The 21,052-nt window shown below is 38.3% G+C and overlaps 1 long non-coding RNA gene across 3 annotated transcripts; it reads left to right on the top strand.

Annotated features, from left to right (window-relative positions):
* Nucleotides 1–1,329: 1,329 nt before the first annotated feature.
* On the top strand, nucleotides 1,330–20,859 carry LOC136832743 (uncharacterized). 3 transcript variants are annotated; one of them, XR_010851303.1, is made up of 5 exons: nucleotides 1,330–1,452; nucleotides 1,618–1,808; nucleotides 5,229–5,377; nucleotides 13,679–13,902; nucleotides 20,733–20,859. It is a non-coding gene; the product is annotated as an uncharacterized lncRNA (long non-coding RNA). The 3 variants fall into 3 exon arrangements; XR_010851302.1 differs by lacking the exon at nucleotides 20,733–20,859 and adding an exon at nucleotides 16,337–20,645; XR_010851301.1 differs by lacking the exon at nucleotides 20,733–20,859 and having other exon boundaries at nucleotides 13,679–20,645.
* The last annotated feature ends 193 nt before the right edge of the window (nucleotides 20,860–21,052 follow it).

Here is a 21,052-nt window from a genome sequence, read left to right as displayed (position 1 = left end):
CTGTAACAATGAAATGAAACCGTTAGAAGATATAAGTATGCATTCTTTCATTGCAATATCAAATATTTTGTATCTTTTAGATTTAATTGGTTATAGCATGAATGATTTTAATTGTAAAAACTATCAAAAGCGTTCAAGTTGTGTCTAGAAGTTGCCAGCGATAATTTTAAATAAAAATTCTCTTAGCTAATGAGTTATTATGTATTTTCTAATACTGGATATAGGACGTAGAGAAATGTCATCCAGTATCTTCAAAATCATGGACTATAACGTAATTTGTATTTGATCGATATCAGCCACAATGTTTCCTATGATTTCTCACATAATTTATCATTTACCTAGTTCTGACTCATTTAAATACTTATGTATGTAATCTATAATCGTTTGGTATCCATCTGATCAACCTTAATTTCATTTTCTAGATGAATTTTTCAACATTGCTGTGTTTACTTTTTAGTTCTGTTTCCCATTCCAATGATGTGTGCACATTGTTCCACAGGACAACTTGATGAGGAACGCCTCAAAATTTAAGTTTTTCAGCAATATCTTACACCTTGAATGCTTTATATTTATGAATACTTAATTTTGCGCAAATTTATGCCCCAGTATTGTCTGTTTAATTATTTTTTTAGAGATTACGTAGTGTTTGACTGTAAGCTCAACATCAACTTTCACAATCCGTCGCCTTGAAAGTGCTACCAAATGCTATTGGCAAAGTATCTTTAGTAATTTCTGATTTTTAATTAATACACACCATTACTGGTACTGATTACCACTAGATAATATTTCATTTGTAAAGTATACTATATCTTGCTCATTAAATCAAGATTAGTTATTCTATAATAGAAATTAAACAATAGTTGTCTATTGCAAAAAGGCCTGATGACAATAGTTGCTATGTGATGTTTTTAATTAAGTTTATTTTATAATTTTCTGGGGTACTAATCAATAATCTTTAGGATCAAATAAAATAGAAATATCTTCTTTTGAATATAATTCTTATATCACTTTGATAAATTCTCATATCTTAAGTAATATCGAAGGTTAAGTCTTCATTGTCAACAAATAAAGTTGTCAGTTACTATTTGTCATTTTTTTTTTTATTTTATAGTTACATTAACAAGCAATAGATGTCTATAGCGGCGTTCCCCTCCCCCCGCCCCCAATTGTTCTAATATTACTAGGAGCCTAAAATTAAATACGAAAAAGTTATAAAGTCTTTAGAAAGGTATTCATATAATAAAAATTATGAGGAAGAATTCGTAAGTTTTTGATGAACAAATTTTTGTTTTTATAATATATGTGTAACATTTGTTTTTACTATTTTAAGATCACTGCATAGCTCATTTATTCGGTTGATATATCAGCCGTCCACTGATTCAAAGAACGTCATCACTCTATCAGGCTGTCACTCATCACTTTAGATAGCCGGCAAACTTGAATGAAGTCAGAGTAAGGGTGCCTGTGTTGTTACTTTGTTGTGTGATCGATTGTTGTTTTACTTCAATACACTGAAACAAGTCTCTTCCAGGTACTTTTGGAAGTTTTTTAATGAATATATTAGGTAAATTAATGCGGTATGTAACACGTAACCTGCAAAATAAGTATTACACACAGGAAAGTCTGGCAGCAGCAGGGAGAAGTGTAACCGGTTGCTTAAACACCATAACGGACCCCACAAATGCCAAGGTGCCTCAATAACGCAACTTCACGACGTCTTTAGTGCCATACAGAGGATAGGGGAAATGTAAAGAAGGCCGCACGAAGATATCCTATATTAATTTTGCGGCTAAACAGTACAGAAAAGGGTATGTAGCCTATTGGGTAATTTTTCGAAGGCTCGGCCAGCCATTTCGAAAGGCGCCAGCTAGCCAGTTTTACATGACAACTCAATTTGGGGTTTTCATGCAGAAATGGCTTGGAAATGATAGGGCACTAAAAGAACCTAAAAACACCAACCTATCGTAACCTAGGAGTGTGCACTGGTTACATTTTTGCCATAGGTATGGAGGGGGTTGGGGAAGGGTATTGGTATTGTCATAATTATTTTTCTGTTATGAAGCGTTTGCGAATATTATTATTGAGAAGAAATTTTTTGTTTCGATGTTTTACCCAAGAAAAATATAAGTTATAAAGAGGGAGGTGGCTGGAGTCTTCCAAAAAATAACTACCTATTGATTACCCATATATGAACTAGGCTATATTGTATTACTTGCTGCTCTTGTGTTTTTTTCTATATTTGGTATTTTATCAATTCTCATTCACTTTAGAAGTTTTGTTTTTCATACCACAAGGGTAATTCTAAGCCGGCTGTCTGCAGTGAGCTAGACTATGGCAGTTGACGTTTTTCTGTTATTTTACTTGCTTTACAAGAATTTAAAGTAATATTTTGTCGGCCGGCTGTAACTAAGCTGTCATTGACCTTTGAAGACTACGCAACTTGAATTGCCTAACGCAGGGTTAGGTCTAAGCCAGCATTCCGCGGCAAGCCCCCCACCCCTCCATAGCTAATACGGCAAAATTGTAACCAGTAAACACCCCTAAAAATACCAACATAACGTACCCTAGAGGTGTTTACTGGTTACAATTTTGCCGTATTAGCTATGGAGGGGGGGGGTCCGGGCTTGCCGCGGAATGCCAGCTTAGACCTACCCTGCGTTAGGAAATTCAAGTCATGTAGTCTTCAAAGGTCAATCACAGTTTAGTTACAACCGGGCGACAAAATATTACTTTAAATTCTTGTAAAGCAAGTAAAATAACATAGAAAAATGCCAATTGCCACAGTCTAGCTCACCGCGGACAGCCGGCTTAGAATTACCACCACAAGTACCAATTTCTCATTACCCGATGGTTCTTCAGTAATTGTTGCATGAGGATTGTAATTTTGTCCTACACATTTAACAAAGATTGTGGATCACAAAGTAAATAGCATCAGAAGGGTAACCTAACCTAATAGGCTATGGATCACATTCAAGTCTAGCCCTCATTACTCGAATCTTACGCTACAAGACAGTGTCTAGGGTACCCTAACCTAAACTTCATTGGACAGTGCCTTAAATATGGCCAACCTAAATTTCTCATAAGGCCTACCTCTGTAATTTTCTCACGATTATGTAACATACTGCATTATAGGTAACGATGAGAAAAATGTGCTAATACAAATCAGTGTGATATTGATATAATTACAATTTGTTTCTGTAACCAAATACATAGGCTAGCCTGGGGAGCAAGAAATCTTTTTTCTAACAAGTAAGACTTAACATTAAGAAAAAAAAAAAGTGATACTATGGGCAGGTAAAACTGAAGACTACTGCCTCAGCCAGATTCCCACCAGCCGCCAACTGGAATGTCAACTGCCATTTCATGGTTTTGTTTATATGTCTTTTTATGTTAATGATTTTTACCATCTTTTGTTTTTACTGTAACCCCTCCAGGCTGGTGCCAAACACGACACCTATTTTGCATATAAACTGGTAGTTACCGAACCAGTGGGGTGTGGTGGTAGTCTACAGTTTTGCCCTTGGGGTAAATCATGCTCTAACCTACCAAGGTAGTTAGAAGTAAGGGCTAATGTTCGTTCTCGGTCCAAACATCCTTATGCGATTTTTTTATCTTTCGAATCTCAACAAAAGAAAGAAAAAATAGGTATTATTTTACAATAGTTCCAATTCATTCTATAATAATTATAGTATTATAGATACATTTTGCATAAAAAAATAATTAAACTTTGTCTCTGAACACTTTTAGGGGAAATTCACCATATCCAAGATATGAATGTTTATATAATCCCCATCCTCGAAAAATTTTAAGTGTTTTGTGATGCGAGTTTGTTTTTGTTTAGAACTGCATTGTGGTTCTGATGCGAAATTTTTCCCTCTTAAAATTGCATTGTGGGTAGTTACGTGTTATCTGGGAGTCACATGACCTAGTGAAAATCTTACAGGTGTCGGACATTTTCGCTTGTCATTTGGTCCAAGTCTGTCATAGGGTGAGGTTATGTCCAGTCTGTGTTCGTCTTGTAACTTTGATTATTTTCGCTTAATTCACGATTTCTTTGAAAACGAACCACGATGCACTGATTTTTAAAGACAACATGGAGTGTTACCTGCAGCAGTACAGTTCAGTTTTACACCAATTTTTACTTGAAGCTGCTAAATTATATCCACCTTTGTGACACTCAGCCACCATCACCACCTAGGGAATCATTTTCTGATGATGACGACGAGGACACTGTAGATGAGCCACAACCGTCTTGTTCTGGATATAACCCATCAAAACGTTTGTGTCCATCCAATTAAGGTAAATTTATAATTTTTAAAATATTGTAACATGATTTAGCTTCTGTAACCCCTGTGGCTAGCGCATGCAGCGCAACATTACCTCTTGCCAGTATATACAAGCCTGCCAAGGTTTTTATAAATGCGGATAAGGCGCGAAGCGCCGTTCCGCCACCCCCTTATGGTTAAGGAATGTTAGGCTACATTACACTAGCCTACGTTGCCTGACTATGGCTTGCTAGGTATGCTATGATTTACCTCATTTTATTCATTAATTCAAATGCTGTTTTGTGTTAATGGTGATTTGCCCCACCTAAAAACCCCCCATTCCCAAAGGGTCCCCAACCTTGTTGGATGTAGTAGGGGTGTATAGGCTAGTAACTCAAAAACAACTCATTTCCCCAATGTATTACTATCATAACCATTCAGAACACATTAAAACACACATGAAAATACATAATTACTTTAGAAAAATGGAGTTGGAACTGTTGTAAAAATTTACCAGAAAATATTGTATAGACATAATTCTTGCAAACTAATATTTATCACAATAATGCTACCCATTAGTGTGCTTTGCTTGGCACATAAATGATAATGAAGATTCTTTGCACCACCCCTTCCTAGGCCCTCAGTATGTCACTTTGTCTTACTTGTCATTCATTCCTTTTATTCTTACTCATATGGGCTGTCCAACATATTTAGTTTTGCCCTGCTCCTGTTTCTAGGTCTCATTCCAGAGTGAATTCTTTGGATAAGCCCTATGAGTGTTTATACATGTGACTGTGGTCTCAGCAAGCTATTTTGATGATTTATACATAGTTGCGGGCTCAGGGTTTATTTTTAAGATTTCAAACTGAACTAAAACCTGTATTCTCTGCTGTTTATTTTGAAGGGTGCTCCAATTTACATTTCATTTGAAGATGGCTAGAAGATTTTACTTTTCCATTTCAGGTACTATATCCTATGGCAGCCCAGGCCTGTAAATGATCATAGCAGATGAAGTCCAACTGTACGTTTATTGATGTGTCCCTTTCCAAAGAATAAGGAATTATATCCATGAATCTGGCTTAGTGACAATATAGGCCTACAGGGATTATAGAGTGAGTACTGGTAAAGTATGTTCTTAGTAACATTTTGCTTTTAAAGTATACTCTTGGCTTTCCAAAAATTGTGCAGTTGTCTTGGTTTACAGACAATAATATGAATCATGCATGGTATGAATGCTCCCTTAAAATCATTCCATGAAGTTCACGATAGGGTACAGTTTCCATTAACCTGCTCCATGTTGTAAAGTTTGTTTCCTTGAAATAATTTAGTAAATAAGAGTTTGTGTTTGTGATACAGATTACTAGGGAAGAAGGCTGTGAAAGGAAATGTGAGTACTAAGAAGGGAAGAATAGACAAGTGTAGTACAGTACGCAAGGCTAAATATTACCAGCGTGTAGTCTTAATTTGTCTATTGCAATACGCTCCCTGAATGCCTGAATTCGCCCTTAATCCCACTAGCCCGAACAACTCTCAATTACCAATCCCACTAATGGGAATTTTAACAGCCAGCATTACCAACACTGCAGGTAAAATCTTGTCACATGAGCTACCATAACAAGCAGTTGCGAACGCTGACACAGGTTTGCTGTCACGCTCACTTAAGTCAGTTGCTTTTTGTTCGCGCTGCTGGAAGGGTGTTTCCTTCTGCAGTGCGAGGTTTTAATCCTATTGCCTGACTACTCTCTGTATTTTGGACTTTGGTGAAGACCTGGATTGTGTTTTAACAGTTTTTCTCCTGGATTTTCTGGATATCTTCGACATGGAACGTCTTTTGGATTTGGACTCGCTGGTTCCCGGTCTCGTTGGTCATCATAGGCTATTTCACCTTCTACTACCACGCCATCGGCTTTGACATCGACCTTGACTGCCCCTATGACTGTGGATGCTGGCGCTCATCGCTGCTGCTTCTGCAAGAGACAGATGAGTACCTTGAGACATGATAGACATTCTGTCAGGTATGTAGGAAGGTTAAGTGTGATGTGCAGACTCATTGCGATGACTGTTCCCATTGAAAGGCACAAGAGATGGAGGATTACATTCGTCATCGCAAATCTTTGGCTAGTAAGGGCGGCAAACGTCGGTTAGATTCTTCGTTGCCTCAAGTATCTCAGGCTTCTGCTACAGATCAGTTGATGGATTTAGCGAGTTCAGGGTTAGTCAAACAGATAGAGGATAGGATTGCAGGATTGCAAGTAGTATGGGAAACTCAATAGCTAGTCGTTCCAACATCTCTCAGATAGGGATAGTAGTAGTGTTGGGATGTCTAGCTCCCTGCCTCTTCCAGAACCAGCCCTAACAGGTGCTGAGGATAATGGTAGAACCGCAAGCCTCTGAGTGGGTAGGTTCTGCCAGCCCCCTTGCCGCGGAGCAGGCAGTGAAGGACCCCCCAACCCCCTTGTAGTATTGATAAATTTAATGTTGATAATGATAGGGTCAAGATCTAGGTGTGATAAAGGAGGATAGGTCTGGGTTAGGTAGTGAGGAGAAGGTATTAAGGGTGCAGAGTCGTTCTGGACGGGTTCCAGTTTCGGGTTCGAGTGGTTTTTGTGCTCCGGCAAAAGTTTCACCATCACTTCTTTTCAGTCTGGCTCAAAGTCTCAAGTCAGTGTTTCAGTTCCGGTGGTGCAGAATCCTTCTGCTCTAGCTCCTAACTCACTTCTGACTGTTTCCCTCTACCCTGTGTTTTCTACTCCTCCCTCTAGTAAAGCGGATTCTGGTGTGTCCTTTCGGCTTCTAAAAAGTGGTTTGTGGACCTGCATTTACATGTGGCAGAATATAAGGCGGATTTGCTGGGTCTTTCAAACAGACCTTTGGTGAGAGGTTGGTTTTTTGAATGGTTTCTCTAACACTGGAGTGTATGTGACACAGGAGTGCCCAGAATTCATGTCGGATATGTTTCAGGATTATCGAGGGGGGCTGGATTCGGTGTACTTTCTGTCCCTTCGTTTCTAAGGTTTCTTCTGGGTTATCTGTCGCTTCATCTCCTGCTCCCAACATCTCTGTTGCTCCTTTTTCAGTCTCCTCTTCGACCTCCTCCTCTTCTGTTCCGGTGTTTCCTGCAGCTTCCGCATCTTCTGTTTTCCCTCCTCCTCCAACTTTGGCTTTCCTCTTCTCAGGTAACTTTTTTTTTTTTTTTTTTTTTTTTTTTTTTTAATGCGTCTGTTATTCCTCAGTCTTCCACCTTTCCTTCTTCAGCACAGTCTTCTCCAGTAGGAGGAGCTTCCAGACAGGTGAAAGCACAGTTTCAGCAGAATTTGGCTTCAGGCGTTTCATGTTCCATCCCTTCGGGTATGCGTAACCCATTGCTTCCGCTTCAAGCGGCTGTTATGGTAATATCAGGTATTTCACAGGGTTTGCCTGTCGCTTCCCGTTCTGGTTTGTGCTTCATGGTTTTGGCAGGGCTTGCGGTACCTTCTTCAAGCGGTCCGCGGCTTTCATCGCCTGCCTTTTCCACGGCGGAAACTCTGAGGGTAGCTTCTACCTCTTTCATTCTCCCTCCATCTTCTTCTGTCCCTCTGCAAGCGGTTTCATTAGTGCATCCTCCCCCAGGGTTTAGTAATGTGGGTTCGGCTACTCTCGTCTTCCCCTTGGTAACAGTGGGGAATTAGCTCCAGGTTTCTCGGTTCAGCCTTCTTTTCTTCCCTGCGGATTCAGCTCCGGGTACCCGATTAGGTGTGGGTGTTCAGCATTCTGGTTAGGGTGGTTCGCTTGCGGACTCTTCATCGTTGCCAAGATTAACAGAACTCAGGACTATAGCACAGAATCCTGAGAGGGTGCAAAGAACAAAAAGTGTCTCTTCTTCCCCAATTCGTATCGGGGAGTCTCAACGTATTGGCCGATTCGTTAAGCCACTCCTGTCAGGTATTGGGAGAGTGGACTTTGGCTCATGAAGTAATATGTCAGGTTCTCCAGAGGTGGCCAGCAACTGTGGACTTATTAGCAACGTGATTAAACCATCATCTTCCAGTTTATTTCTCACCAATGGTGGACCCCAAGTCAATAGGCACTGATGTGATGTTACAAATTGGAATCACATGCAGGTGTATGCTTTCCTCCATCCGGTCTCATTCATCAGGTAATAAGGAAATTGCGGGAGTGTGTCAAGACATCTATGACTCTAATAGCTCCTTGCTGGCCCCAACATGCTTGGTTTCCGGAACTCCTGAGCTCCTTACGGAAGTTCCGATGTCCCTACCTATGCGAAAGATCTTCTCAGACGACCGCATTCTCACCATTATCATCCAAACCCTCGCGTGCTGAACCTAGTTTCAGGGTGACTGTGGAGAGAGCAGTTAGACCGTCTGGACTCCCTAAAGCTGGGGCTAGTCGGCTTTCTTTCAGCTTGAGAAAGCAACCCGTAAGCCTTACCAGGTTCAGCTGGACAAGGTATAGAGGTTGGTGTCATAAAGAAGGTCATTCCATCTTTAGACCTTCCATAGCCAAAATAGCTGATTTTCTTGTATTCCTTTAGAAAGTCAAGGGACTTTCGTATTCGGCAATTGCTAACTACCCTCAACACTTAGCTGTACATTTAGTTTCCACCTTCCTGAAATCTCTAGTAGTAAGATAATCGATGATTTATTAAGTTCTTTCAAGATTGAACGTCCTGTCTTGCTGAATCGGGGCCCTCCATGGGACTTGCTGGAACCACTATAAATTTTTTCTTGCGTTCCCCTGCCTTTGAACCCATTGCAGCTATAATGTCAAGACAACTGACTAAGAAGTTGCATTTTCTTACGGCTTTAGCTACAGCTAGAGGGTTGGGAGAGCTTTAGGCAGTTTCTAGGTTGGGTTCGTATGCAAGAAATGTTACGTATTTGTCTTTGTTCCGGAATTTGTGGCAAAGACGGAGTCGGAGGTTAACCCTCTGCCTCGTTCATTTAAAGTTCTTTTTCTGCAAGTGTTCGTTGCTAGCGATCCAGGGGAGATGTCTTTATGTCCGGTTTTAGCATTAGTCTATTTATCAAAGGTTGGGAAACTCCATCCACTTCTGTATACACTTCTTGTCTCCGCGGAATCCTTCCCTTCCGATGTCAAAGAATGTGATTACTTACTTTCTGAGGGAGGTGATTTCCCAGGCTTCTCAGAGTTGTTCTTCATCGTCTTCAGCTTTGTATTTCCCCGAGCGCACGGTGTTCGGAGTATGTCCACTTCATCATCCTTTCTATGGAATCATTCGGTGTCTTCTATTCTGGAGGTAGCTACTTGGAAATCCATCTGTGTTTACTTCCTCTTAAGAGATGTTCAATTCGCCTCATTGGAGGGTTATTCTCTTAAGAGATGTTCAATTCGCCTCATCCGAGGGTTATTCTCTTAGTCCACGTGTAGCAGCGAAGTCTATTATCTAGGGTGCGTTCATTTAGCTGAGGTGGTATTCACTTAGTGCGGAGGTTCTTAGGTTAACCAGATAGAGGAATTCCTTTTAGTCTTTAGAATCGTAGGCGACAGTGATAGGATAATCACATGAACTTAGGTTTAGTACGTTTTAAGTATCTTAGTCTTTGATAGTTTCCCTATGAGAGTCCAAGGGGGTGCTGTAGTAGGCTAGGATCTTTTGTCAACGCTGAGATACTTCTCTGCTTGTTGGTCATCGGGCCTTATCTGCAACCTAGATGGCGGAGGGTCAGCGGCTCGGCACACTGCTTCATTCCCCTCCATACATGAGAGGCTCTGAATAGCCACATGGGAGGTTCATCATACTCCTCCGTACATGAGAGGTTCTGAAGAACCACATGGGAGGTCGACAGACCGAGACAGTACAGACCTGACTGGCAATTGAAGTACTCTCCAGCAGGTCTCTTAACCAAAAGCTTCGATTGATATGGTGATTGTATAACTAAATAGATATCCTATGCAGAGCAGATTGGTGAGCTGCCATCTCTAGTGGGATTGGTAATAAGAGTTGTTCGGGCTAGTGGGATTAAGGGCGAATTCAGGTGTTCAGGTAAGTATTACAATATTAGTTTTATTATGAAAACTCATTTTTCTTGGTATTGATTATTCCTCTCAACACTAAGAGAAGAAATATGGATGCAGTTTAGTGTGCATTTATGTACAGGAAATGCACTCAAAAAGTAAAAAAAAAAAAAATTATTTTTCATGGATGCACATATTAGGTGAAAGTATAACAGTTTTGGAACTGCTCTGTTTTGTGGAAAACTGGATCGAAGAAAAATTATCATTGTTGGTAAAAGGGGATGTCCTTAAATGAATAAGGTCTCTAATACTTGAAGACCTTACATCCAAGTTGAGAGTAGTGGCATTCCCTTATAGTTGGTGCATCAGGTTTTATAGCTGTTTACATATAGTTTTCTGCTGTTCTTTATTCTTGTTTTTTAATGGCTGTGTTTGTGGCACAGTAATTGCCTTGTTGTACATCAGAAATGTTACTCTGTGTGGCCCTTTGGTCATATTGTGGTGAATTAAGGTGTGGCCTTGCAGGTACCATGTTCAGAGACAGGTCATAGTCCCACCTCTGGTATAGGCTGGGCTCCCAGTTGTCAAAGGTTGATCTTAAGGGGCTCTGTTTTCAAGGATGTGTGACACATTTGCAAGACATGCCAGAACCAACAAAGTTACTGTTGGTAATTGGAAAGGAGCCCATTAGCTACTCATGCAGTGTAGGTTGTAAGAACTGTTGAAAGCATATGAGCACTGTAGATCAGCATTTTCCATAGTTAAATGTTTCATTTCTATGAGAAGTTTAGGAAAGTTCTCCATTAATTTCCTGTAAAATAGAATCATATGCTCTTCAAAAGATTTAATTACTGTATACCTTTGTCACCTAGATGTACTCATGTGTCATTATAAATGACATGCTTTGTCAGGAAAGGAAAAACAAAAATGTAGCCTACTTGCAACCCTACAAAACCTTTTTTCTATCATAGTACAGGGTGCTTGTTAATAAGTATATTGAATTAACCTGCAACTGTCAATTAGGTATGGAACATTGTATTATGAATGAAACTTGAATTTTTTTTTTTTTTTTTTTTTTTTTTTTTTTTTTTTTTTTTTCCTTCCCCTTCACGGGGTTGTGTGAATGACTTCTCGCTCTCTGTACTGTTCTGTCTTGGACTCCTCCTGACCTATTCCTAAGTGGTCCAGGTCTCTTATCTGTGTCTTCCCTTTGGTTTTCTAAGTTGTTCCACGGCTCGGTATCCAGTTTCCAAATCTAGTAATTTCATAACTAATTGTTCCTCTTTTAATCACACCAAAATAATTTACAATGATGAATTCTCAGCGCTTTACTTCCCAGTCTCTGGATGCTACATGTCTTAGCCACTTCAAAATTTATTACTTATTCACTTTTATTGAACATTTTTAAACAATATATAAATTTGTGTGCAATTTAAAGAACTAACCAAACAATGTTATTTGAAGAATGTAAATGCTGTGATAATCATGTCAAGTTGAGCATAATTTTATTCCTTCATTGGAGGATTTAATATGAAGGAAACGTAGGCTATGTCTTCATGCTGGCATGTAGAGTATCTTGTCATTTTTTAGAACTTTAGATTGAACCCGGAACTAAGATGTTCTAGAAGGCACTTGGTCATTTCAGGTTGCAAGAATTAATGAATGTCATATGCACAGTTTGTCTCCTTTGTTGAGGGCGGTACAGTATTTTGTTAAGAGCATTTGAGAGAGGTACTGTCTTTACATTTTGAATTTCAGCTCCAAGGATCATTAGATCCTAAGGAATGCAGGTCTTTTTGAACTGATCTTTTGGACATTGTATGGCTGTTAGATTTTCTGAAACTATTTGTGCTATTTTATTCACTAGATGTCTTGCAGATTTGTTGCATGCTGGGTATATTTGAGTACAAAAATTGCCAATGTATTGAGAGTGCACTCATCCTTTGATTGTCACATGTTTGGTGTGCAGGCTTGAGTTAAGGAGTAAATGCTGCGCATGTGGAATGGTGACCCGTTAAAGTAGACATGTCTTGCCAATTGTTAAGCCTTGTTCAGCTAGTTTAATTGGTCTTTCAGGATTTTGACGCTAGCATAAAAGGAATAAAGTGGTGGTGATTTATTTTATTTATTTATTTATTTATTTATTTATTTTTTTTTTTTTTTACAAATTGAAGTAAATGGTACCTTTGAACTATTACTAGTTTTTTGCAGAAAGTTGTGATTGAAGCCCAAGTGTTGTACTGAAGCATAGGAATCCCATTGTTTTCATTTAACCCAGTTATAATATTTATAAAATGCTGTAGTTCAGTAGTATATCTAAACTATTATTAACAAAGACAAAGCCTTAGAGCCAGCCCTGTAAGAGCTAAATAAGTTGTGGTCTGTCTGGTGCAACTACTCTGGTAAGAGATCAAGTATTTTAACAAGTTAAAAAGAATCTGGACCCCATTTCCTTTTTATGTGGTGTTAGTTTAACGTAACTTCTGTGGATAAGTTGAAATGATATCCTTATGTTTTATTGTGTAGAAGAGTGTGAATAAATTCCAGTTGCTTAGAATTGTGTAACACCTGCGGTGGCTTTTGATGACTGTAGAAAATACCAAGTCAGATGTAAAGGGATCACTGATCATACAGATCTGTAGTGCACATATATTTTTTAATTGTGCAGCATACCCATACAGCAGAAAGAAGCCCAATTTCACAGTGTTAATAGTGACCATAATCCTTGAGCTTAATGACATTTCTCGATGATGAGCAGTATCCACGAATTACACTACCTCAAATGGTTGTGTCTGTTAGGGACCGGTAATGGCTGTATACAAGGAGTCTGTTACAGGATGACAGTGAATTACATAAAAAGAAATCAGCCTTATTTCCAACAAAGCTTGCCTAGACACTACAATTTTTCTGTGATAGAGAAAGTTATGTATCAAAGTTGAAGTTAAATGTCAGTATATATTCTTGAATGTGATGGCATTTATGGCTGTTGTCACTCAAGAAAAATTGAAATACTGTACAATACCGTGAAACCCTGGCATGCAAACTATACAGGCAGTTTAAACCAAATAGAGTACAGATCGAGGCTGTTCCTTATATTGGGACATTGTTCTTAATCATTTGAGGGAAAACTGCTGAATCCTCTCCTCTTTCGAAGCAAAGGGCTAACTGCTACTCCTTGGGTATTGAGCATAAGTACAATATAACAAGAGGTTTGTGTATTCTATGAATAAATATGCTGTATTCTAATCCTATGGTGTTATTGATGTCTTTCCACAGGAAGAGTTCTGGTTTAGGTGGTTCATATAAAAATTTTGTACCGACTGATAATTAAAAGTTATGGTGATGGCTTGTCTTATAAAAGCAGGACTTTTTAGTAGTCATCCTGTCGCAGTATGGAAATCTACAGAGTATAACAGTTGTCTTTTCTTACATTACAGGTTATAGGAAGATAATACGTATACTGTGTTGTTCAGCATCATCATCAGAGACCAACAGTTTCCCTCTGTGGCTCATTATTGCAAAGAGCAAAAACTGTAATTGAAATGTGTGTGCTTTAGGCTTGAAATATGTGAGTGCCTTAGGATATGGATTGAAGCTGGCTTTGTCTTCTAGTGCACTGAACAGCATGTAAATAACTGAAACAGCTATTCAGTTTGGAGAAGTAAGGATTATTGATTACACACACACACACACACACACACACACACACACACATATGCCAGTCTTGTTAAGAAATTTGATTCAAAGCTTTCCTTAAAATCAGATGGTCATTGTTGTATAAAAATTACATGAACAAGACCATTTCATCACATTGCTAAAATCATTGGACTTTCCTTGGGGGATTTGTTCTTGAAATTTAATACTCGGCAAAGAGTGGGTAAATTCTGTTTGTTCTTACACATATACAAACCCTCGGTCTTTACATATAGGATTTACTTTCAGCACAAGCTGGATCCTACCATTTTAACTTAAAACAAGGTGGATATTGGTAGTTGGCTACTGATGGAAGGGGAGGAATCCCTCCCATCCAGATGGTACGGATTTGCTTTTTCTTTTGGCCATGTCTGAGACAGATGTCTCTCTTTTGCTGCCTGCTGCTCGGCTTAATTCTTAATTATTATTATTATTATTTTCATTTTTAAAGTTAATAGTCCTATCATGTCCTCAGTTGATGGACAGGTGCACGGGACTCCAGTAACACACTCAGCACAGCGGTCAACAAGACACATTCCAGGTTGATGGATGTATGACAGACAAGTTCGGTCACTAGGGTCGGCATTAGCAACAATTGCTCTTGACACCTTGAAGTTTTGAAGAATTGTTTGATTTAGGAAGAGTCGGGTTAGTCCTTCAATCTCGACACACCAAAGCTGTTGCTGTTCGGCTCTGTCTTTACACACCATGGGCATAACAAGCATCGACCACACCATTGAAAATATCGCTTTTCGTCAGGTCAGTGAAGTTTAGCAACGGTTGGGTCTGGTCAGTACTTGGATAGGTGACCTCCTGGGAACACCGGATGCTGTTGATGTCTAGGAGTCGTCTTTTACATCCATGGTTAGAGATGTTGGGGCTAGTCAGTAATTGGGTATGACCTCCTAGGAACTTCAGATGCTGTTGGCATCTAAGAGAAGTCTTTCGCTTCCGTGATTTGAGTCTTGGGCTTACGACTTCCTGTCTTTCTGCCTGATTCATCGGAGATCAACAGTGTATGAGCATTCGGTTTCTAAGGACCCTAAAGGTTACCAAGTGCCTCAGGGCCTTTTGCTTTACTAACGACTTCACCTCTAACTAGTACCGACAACTGATTTTTGTTTTTGACTCGGCCAAGAAATTGTCTAGGACCTCCATTTCTTTTGACTTTATGTATGATGAAACGGACTTAATCCACAGCTGACATGGTGGACAACAGTATGTTTCAGGCTAGATTTCATAAGGTCAGAAGCTTTGGTCTTCCCCTAGCAGTTGGGAAGAACCCGTCGGACAGGTACTAAAGACGGGAATGCAATCACAACAGAGCACATTTGCCTCCTTTTTACCTTCGGAACATTGCCTATAGATCCTTGGACTCTTTCCTTGGGTTCTGTGGTGGCTGCTCAGCAGTCATTTAGATCACCCTAACATCTCACCATGTGTGCGTGAGCACGTGCACTCTCCTACCTTCTCTTTTATGCCCTTCTAAGGGACGGTTAGCAAACTGTCATGTGCTGGACGGGTGTGCATGTAAGTGTTGTAGATGACCGAGTATCCTGTCTATAATGTAGCTCTTTTTGGATTAATAGATGCAACTCCTACCCTCTCTCTAGCATGGGTTCAAGCCTATCTTTGAATCAATGACATCACCTTCCATTTATTTGAAAGCCCAGAAGTCTGGCAGTTGAACATCACATGTTCGACAGATCAGCAAAAGAGTCTCCAGGTGCAAACTACCATTCAGTTCAGAGATTTGCTCTGAATCCTCCCACCAAGGAGTAAGTCTCCCATGTGTAAAGACCGAGGATTTTTATACGTGTAGGAACAAAAGACAAATTTTTAAAGTAATATGTATTTTTCCTACCATACAAACCTGAGGCCTCTACATAGATAGCCCACTTCTAGCCATCTCTCCTCCTGCTTTCTGGCCCAAAAGGTAAAGTGAATGGGAGTTATTCCTTCCCTTCCGTCAGTAGCCAGCTGCCAATGTCCACCTTGTTTTAAGTTAAACAGGTGGCTCCAGCTTGCGCTGGAAGTAAATCCCATATGTCAAGACTTCAGGTGTGTATGTTAGGAAAAGTACAAATTACTTTAAAAATTTGTCATTTCTTCTAAAGGTGGCAATAGTAATAGTATAAGAGCTTTTGACATTTCTTGTGAATCTGGTTGTGGGCAAATTTTTGATGTATGGTAATTGTTCAGGTCCAGTATGTAATAAATATAATCAATCTAAAGTAAACAGTAAAGAAATTTGGAGTGATCTACCTCTATTGGTCACAGTTATACAATATATGAAAGTTGAGTCTATTGTTTTGTAAACACATTTAAGTAGGTGAATTTATTTTTGGTTGTTTGTTGATTAATCATATTAAAGGTAAAGTCTTGTTCATATATGATTTCAGACATGGTTACTTGGAGCAAAACTAGGATTATAATCTTTGGAAAAGGAATAGATCTGATTTTACAGAGAGTTGTTGTACCCAAGTGAGAGCTTTGGTTCAGAGGTTAATGGTTCAGCTGGAAATGAATACTTTACACAACTTGAAAACACAAATGGTGGGCTATTCTCAAATCTACACTTTTTTTTAGTAAACCAGATATGACTGCTGTTTGGATGTGTTGTTTGACATTGAACAGAGCAGAGAGAAACTCAATATGCCACCTGTTTCTCCAAAGCTAAACTCTTCTGTGAAATTAAGATTTAACTACAATCAGTGCTCTGTGCAAATTTTGGGGTTGGAAGTTAAGCCTCTTAACAATGTTAAATGCCAACATGGAAATTTTCAGTAACAATATTTAACTGTGTACAACTCGTTAGAATTTTAGGTAAGTCTTGGTTGCAAATTCACTTAGTTTTCAAGCATTCTTTAGTCCTTTCTATCCTGAGAAAATGTTTTATTCTGCCCTGTTTTGAATATTGTATTCAGCAGCTGACTTGAATCTTGTTTTTGAACAAAAATGGGAGTTCTATTAAAATTCTTAGATCTTGATATTAATCTTGTTCGCTGTCGTTCATTGAGCTCATGCATAATGTAAAAAAATCTTGTAATTTTAGTTGTAATTTGCATCAAGATCTTCGCAGATTATACTACCTGCCACATATTAGAAAATATTATGTATCAGTCTTGCCTTTTGACCTGTGAGGCTCCATACCTACTTGTTTTCTATAAGTTTTATTCCTGTTGTGACCAAATTGTGAAATGATCTCAATCCTACAATAGAATTGCTGACTTCAGAAATTCCAACTTGGTACAAGTGCTTTTTTGTTGGTCTGTCAGGATTCATAGTTTATTATTTATTTTTTATCCCGTTTTGCTGTTTCTGTCTTTTGTAGTTTATTCTTTACATATCAGTCTCGCTTCATATTTGTGTTATTTTCCGTTATCATTTATCCTATGTTTTTATTTCTCTTTTGTAGTTTATTCTTTACGTTTACATATCAGTTTCTTTTTCTGAACTAGGACAGGACTTTGCTGTACTGGGTATTCGAGAATGTGAAAGTTAATGGTAAATGTTGAAATACTTTAGGTTGAATTCCTGCCCATGCGAACATGAAGAAAAAATATTCCTTGTTGCAGTAAGTGTAGTTTCTACCCTATCTGTGAATTGGTCACACACATTTGATCCATGGATAATAAGTAACCCACACCGCCCATTCCCTATATACAGAGATTGCAGGTCAACTGTTTTAAGTTAAATGCATTGTCGGTAAATTTCCAAACGTCAACCAACAGCAAACATCAAATATTGTAAACAAAAATCTGCTGTGGAAATCCTCTTCATTTTTTAATTATCCATAGTATGTAAATTTTCAAGACTGCAATTTATTAAATAAAATAAATTTTGGTAATGAAAACAAACCTTTTGGACCAGCCCATAGCAATAGAGCTAATAATAATTTAAGAACATATCCATTAGCAAACTCTATAAGGATCTGGCAGTGTGACTTTGTGGTCTTCTTAAATGACTGTACAGTAGTGTATATACATTGTAAAGGTGCCGATTCTATTTTAGTACTGTAGTTTTATAATTTTTTTTAAGCAAAAGGAGCAATTTGTAATATTGTGGTATAGTCTATTTTTTATCTTGAGTACATTTCAGTGACATGTTACATTTATTAATGGTTGCATCATCAGTTATTTGATTGATTAATTTTTGCATTATAGTGGTTTTCATACAATTACTGTATGTACTTTACGTATTTAGCTTTGGTAGGTAATTTTTTCCTTTATATATATATATGACAATTGTGATGCTTAATTTGCCAATGATGTGGTTTTTAGTAGGCTGCTATTAACTTTGAATAATGGTTAAGACAGTATGTATTTATTATTTTGTGTGAGATTGTAAGATTATTTCTGTGAGCCACAGCAAATTGTATCAGCTCTATCAAAATGTTTTTCTTGTTTTGTCAAAACCATTTCTAACTTGGCCTTATTGTGTGTTGTGTGACTTCAAAGACACCACTATCCACTGTAGTGGGAAAACGAAAAAACTTGGCCCCTGTTGTTGGCGTTTGTGTGCAGGGTCCCTCAGGTTTACTTGGTTTCTGTGTGGCTAACTTATGATTTCATCATCTCAGATTCATTTCAGGCTTTTACAGTTTTCTATCAACTATAGTTGATCAGACTTCCTTCCAACTATAACAAATTCTTTTTGGAACAAACTCTCTCTTGTTAGTTGCTCACGGAAGTCGTGGCTGTGCTGTAGAATTTGACAGAATAAATACTTCCTATTCCTCCTTTGACACAACTCTTGTTTTGAAAATCCAGGGGGTCAACAAGTCTGCTCTGTGAGGATTAAGAATGTTCACTGGATGGTCTGTCTGGTGGTGGTGTGTGTGTTTAAGTCTCACTTCTGGTTTTTTTTTTTTCCAAGCTGTCAAAACTCATATTTTTGTTATTCTTGGTCAGTTAAAAAAAGTTAGACCTTGGGTTTTTTGTTTGCTAATCTTTGAATCATAGTAACTTTTTTTTTTTTTTTTTTTCAGCAAGTCTCACTTCTAGGTTTGCCACCCTTTTCTTGAAGCTGGTGAAAAGTTCAGCATTTCAAGTTGTTAAAACTCATATTTCTGCTTTTCCTGGTCAGTTAAAAAAAAGTAGACGACTTGGTTTTTTGTTTGCTAATCTTTGAGTCATACTAACCTTAAAGATGTCTCATTTGACTTCAATTCCTCAAGCCCAGTGGCCATAACAGGACGTTTCCATGTCAGGAGTCTCTTGCTTCATCTTCATTTCCCTTGCAACTTGATTTGCAAGGCACTTTTTCTGAGGTTTTCATCTATCACACCTTTCAGAAGCCATCCACTTTTGCTGGGGTTGCAGTCCAGCTTCTGACCCTTATTATTCCTTTGGAGTCATAGGCTTCTTAAAGATTCGCTATTCCAGGAGCTCTCTAGGTTTCTCTTCGGGTTTCTTAACTTGGTTCATGTTGCAGCACCCCGGCCCCATTCCACCTAGGTTAAAGTATTGGGTACGTGAATAACAGATGCCTCTCTTTATATTTACAAATCTGTTACTTAAACCAAAGTGCCCTCCTAATCCCTTGGCTCTCACAACTGGGTCCACCAACACACACACACAATAATTCTGTTTGCTACCAGTAGCACTGTGGAATAATGAATGTGATGTAACAAAAACTCTTATTGTGGTGTACTTCATGCTAAAAATAATGCCACATTGAAACGATATTATCCCCTGTTGGAGTTGGTCACACTAATCTGACCCATGGGTATTTGTTGAAAAGAAATTGTCAGAATTGTTTTCAATTTATCTAGTCATTAAATTACTTTGAAGTTGCAGCATAATAAACAAGATCTAATATAGTTCAAGAAGAGCATATCTTTTGGGCCAGCTGTGAGATTTGGGAATGTTGACTCATTGGTCTGGACCGAACTGTTTCTTTTTCATCTACTAGGGATTATGGTGTTTGGTGCTTTGCACAACACAAATTAGGCCAGAGTAAGATATTTGGTCAGTGGAAAAAATAATTTTGACTTGAAATTCTTATAGTTATGACTTTGGTGAAGTACGTGGTAGGTTATGCAAGACTCTTCCTAAGGCCATGTAATTTTTGCATGCTTCGGGTATGTTACCCTCTTGGGTAGTTCCTTCATTCTGTTTGCTTCAGGTTTCACTTCTCAAGAGGAGAATTGAACTTGTAACTTTAGCTTTGTTAATCTGTGTTGTAATAATTTCTCTTTCAACTCTGTGTTATATCACACAAACTTGACTTTTATTGAGAGGGTCTTTTCTCTTTATGAATAAGAGGTTACATATAACACAATAAGAGAATATGGAAAAATTTAATTTTTTTTGTTGTCAAAATGGCTGAAATTTGTGTTGGGTCAATGTTTGTGAAAGTTACATTGGAACTTGAAAAGTGTGTTATTGATAGGTAATTTGAGTTTAAGAACAGATTTGTTTTGATTATAATTCTCTCTCTGTAAAGCATTAAAATAGCCTGAAGAAAAAAATAAAAAGTTTAACAGCTGTGAACTTACTGGTACAATTGACTTTAGGAAATCCATGACATAGACAGCCTTTATGTAAATAGTAGAGAAAATAACCCATAGTAACACAGCCTTTATATAAATGGTAGAGAAAATAACCCATAATTATGGCAACATGAAATTTAGAACTTAAAATTGAGCTATCTTGTAATCATGCATTTAATTCTATATGTAAAAGGTGATAAAAAATCAAGAACTGTCAAGTGTGTGTAATTTAAAATCCAGAGATAAGTTTTCCAGTATTAGTTGTAGTTCAAAAGAAATTTTTTTTTTTTTGTACCCCTCAGAGCCAGCATTGCAGTGTCCCAGGGAGGTAATGACCTCAAGAGGTGGGTATTACAACCCATTAAATGCTCCATAACTGACTCAGATAGGTGTTCTCTTAACTGACTCCCAACTGCCAAGATAGGAAAAGCCTATACACTTCTCTTGTGCTCTTCCAGATGGACTCCCATTTTCTGCCACTGCCCAAGAATGCCAGACCCTTTCAGGTTTTCAAGAGAAGAGTGCAAAGGTAATGTTGCCTGAATAAGACAAGCCTTTTATGACAATACTGTACTTATGGCTGAGATTTCATACTTGCGTAGCTTTTACTTAGATGTTTAGT

This window comes from Macrobrachium rosenbergii, chromosome 50 (assembly GCF_040412425.1).
Source record: "Macrobrachium rosenbergii isolate ZJJX-2024 chromosome 50, ASM4041242v1, whole genome shotgun sequence".
In the NCBI taxonomy this organism is placed as follows: Eukaryota; Metazoa; Arthropoda; class Malacostraca; order Decapoda; family Palaemonidae; genus Macrobrachium; species Macrobrachium rosenbergii.
This window is presented reverse-complemented; position numbering and strand designations above follow the sequence as displayed.